The 3721-nt window shown below is 38.9% G+C and overlaps 1 protein-coding gene across 1 annotated transcript in view; it reads right to left on the bottom strand.

The window, feature by feature from the left end:
• LOC102679989 overlaps window positions 1–3631 on the bottom strand; it is a 54404-nt gene extending 50773 nt beyond the window's left edge. Inside the window, exons 1-2 of the mRNA XM_006614036.2 lie at window positions 3505–3631; window positions 3374–3465 (exon numbers count right to left, since the gene is read on the bottom strand). The gene's annotated coding sequence lies outside the window, so the exon portion shown is untranslated. The remainder of the gene's footprint in view (window positions 1–3373; window positions 3466–3504) is intronic.
• Window positions 3632–3721: the final 90 nt, after the last annotated feature.

Raw genomic sequence — 3721 nt, forward strand, 5'->3', positions numbered from 1 at the left:
AATTGCTCTCTTTCTCTTTCTCTCTCTCTCTCTTCATCCCCTGAGGAGGAAAGCGGCGGCTCTTCCCCTCCTCCCATCCCTGTTTCCCAACATTTTCAACGCGTCTCGAGCCGAGAAGCGACGTGATTAATTACGATACCGCTTTATACGAAGCTGCTTCCTGCTTCGTTCGATTGCCACTTGGCTTCTTTTTTTCTCTCTCTCTCTCTCTCTCTCTGTTTTTCTTTTTCCTAGGCGGTTAAAAATTGTCGTGTTCCTCGACGTTTGGGTGGTAGGTTCTGAATTTTCCCTCTCTTTTTCTTTCTCTAATCGGAGTGTGAAGTGAACCACACCATCCACGGGTCGGGATTTTTGATGGAGAATGATGGAGGTTCGATTTGTGGGTAGTGGATTTTAGTGGTTAGGATGTAAGCTTGGGTAATTATGGACGAAGGTGGTGGAGAATGATATTTGTTTAGAATTTTTCTTTAAATTAATATTTTTTTTTGTTGCAGGTTTGTTTGAACAGTTGAATTTCAAAGTAAAAAGTAAGGGGAGAGAGGGAGGGGAGACTGTTTGAGATACAAAAATGTTAAAACAGGTGATAGAAACTGGGGAATTTGAATATTTTTAGAAATTGATTAATGGAGCTTCTTAAAATTCTTGGGTTGTGCGAAGAAGGGTAAGAAAATTTATTACGTTATTAGATCAAACTTGATATTCGAATTTAATAGTCAAATTATTTTGAACTTTTAATATGGATAATTAATTTCCAATTTTAATCTTTAACGTTTAAGGATTTCAGGTTTGATATAATAAAGATAAAATAATAAGTTTAAACTGAAGCTATAAACTGATCTCTAAACTCGGTATTTCTTACAGAATTAATAAATCAAGAGTTTAGAATTTTGCAGATCTGATAAAGTAATAAATTACATAGCAAATTCAATAAACCAACTATCTTACTAATTTACTTCCATTCCTTCCATTCCTTCCATGAATTTTCGCTCGCAATTTAATCGCTCATCTCAATTTCGAATTTCTCCCTCGTCGAAATATTACTCTCAAATCAATCATATCCACAAGGTATGAGGTTAAATAAAACATATTAAACCTCCCCCAAAGAGGTTCTCGAAATTCTCGAAACTTAATCTTTCAGATCATCCCCGAACTTCCGAAATTACAACGTTAGTCGATACATCGATGTTATCCGCGAATTCTTCGCGACCCACTTTCCCATCCGATTCGCGAAAAAACCAATAATTAAACAATGCGGGATATAAAATGGGATTGGAAGGTATTCGAAAACGTTTTCAATTATGATTTTCATTGGAAGAATGGCTGGTTACAAAGAAAAACGGTGGATAAACGAAGGAGGGAAGTTGAAAGGCGGAAGTCGTTCGAGAAAAGTTTCTTCCGTCTCTTGCTTCCGAAATTTCCTCTCTTCCCCTCTCTCTCTCTCTCTTTCCCTTTGCGCCAAATCGCGCGATATTAATTCAAGTTTCGCGTATCCTCTCAAGAATTAATTAGAATCGTACAAAATGGCGGGAATCGTGGCAACACACGTTCACATTACAGCATTCCGGTGTAGAAACGAGGCCAAGAGAAGATTCTACATCCTAAATTATGAATATTTAAATCCATTTTCGCAACTCGCGTGAAAAAAAGAAATACAATTTACTCTAAAAAAGAAAATAATAATAATAATACATCAAAAGATACCCGTTCAAAGTTTACTCGAAAAAAATAAGAAAGAATTGTCGAAAGCGATATCCGTTCGCAAATAAGAAGTGGACGAAGTTTAGTTTTATTTGTGCAAAAAATTATACGCGAAAAAATTTTTGCACGTGGACTTTGATATGTATCTTTGTCGTCACTAGTTTTTTTTATTTCAAAAAATTATTGAAAAACCTATCGTCAGATAGATATCCTTTTGGATATTGATGCATATTGTTTCTCGGTTTTTCACGTGAATGTGACACACAAAAGAATTCGATAGATATTGCGAATCGGCGATTTTCTTATCTATCATCACTCTCTTCGAATATTCGTTTGTCTTTTGTCGAGACGAACGATATGGCCACGTTTTATTGTCACGTTTATCGACCCATAAACCTCGCAAAACTGTCTATGAATTTTAGCAGCACTTTTTTCCTCTCTTCTTCTTCTCTTTTGCCAAAATATAATTGGAAATGGAATCACATCCCATCGGATCGAGGGATTATATTTGTTACAACAAATTATCGACACACGGTAAATGGATTCGAGTGGAATAATTGAATGATACATAATTGATTCAAAAATTAAACTAAGAAAAATATAATAAGTATATAATTACGAGCTAGGTAATTTCGACGGGATTAATTAAAAAGTATGGCGCACAAAGTGTGTATCAACTCGATTTCAAGCGGATTAAACATAGATTAAATATCTTGAAAAATTCTGAAGTTTAATTAAATGTTTAATGCGCGCAAAAAGTCAATTTCGCTTCCATCGTTAACGAATACATCGTCGTCCCACTTTGTCATTAATCGAATCGTTTCGCCAGTTTCGACAGGCGAAAAAAAATTTTCGTGTCCGAAATCTCGCGGAAGGAAATATTCAAGGTTTCGCGCCTGAGCGGGTAAAAAAGGAAAAAAGACGCGTCGAGACGCGTGTCGCACGAACGAACGACACGAAATTAAAGGAAGAAGGGGGAGATTAACGGGCCAATTATCAAGCCACCCGATAAATGATTTTTAATCGATTCCACGAGGAACGGCGGAGGGTGGATTCGGGGGCGTGATTCGTTGGCGCGGGGACGGAAATCAATTTCCCTCCAAAACTACGGGGGATCGCAATCTACGCTCTTTCATCAACCCTCCTATGAATCTAATTAAATCGGTCCCTTGGCGAAAGATTCCACGCTCGAGTAACCGGAAAAATTAAAAGGGAGGGGGGAAGGGAAAAAACGTCTTAATTATTTTTTCCACAACTGCGGTTCTTAAACCATCTTTCGTATTACAAGTATTGAATCGAAAATTTAAAAAGGAAGTCTTACCACGTATACCAATATACATATATATACATATATATACACTTAAAACACTTTGCTCGTCGATTCAAACATTCAAATAAAAAATTACGATTACAAGTAGACGATCTTGACTCGACGTGTACGATCCCCAGAGAATCGGTTTTGGAATCGATCTCGAGAAAAAAAAAAAGAAAAAAAGAAAAAGGATCCCTGGACGGGACAGGATACAAAAGAGAAGATACACGATATATAAGATAAATGATATGAGGGAGCACGTTGCACACGCGGTCCATGAAAACAAATATTGGTCAAATTCGAGCGGATCTCTCTTAGATCTATAACGGATCTATCTATCTATCTATCTATCTATCTATCTACCTTGCGTCGATCGTGGCGGGCCTCTCCGATCGGGACCATCGAACGCGGGAATCCACTTCCTTTCCACTCCCCTCTCTCCTCTCTCTCTCTCTCTCTTCTCCTCTCTCTTTCTCTTTCTCTCTCTCTCTCTCCTCCTCCCCTTTTTTTTCTTTCCCTTCTTCCCCTTGGGGGGAGGGGGCCGGAAACACGGAACACGGAAAATGTGCACACGGGGCCGACACGTGAACAACCACGGCCGAATGGCGCGACTGAACTCGGCTGAACCGTGTCGGAGCTTGACTCGACACCGAAGAGTTTCGGGCCGGCGCTCTCGTTCGCTGAAAAGGGGGTGGCGGCGCAACTGGGGTT

Source organism: Apis dorsata, unplaced genomic scaffold (assembly GCF_000469605.1).
Source record: "Apis dorsata unplaced genomic scaffold, Apis dorsata 1.3 scaffold_169, whole genome shotgun sequence".
Taxonomy (NCBI): Eukaryota; Metazoa; Arthropoda; class Insecta; order Hymenoptera; family Apidae; genus Apis; species Apis dorsata.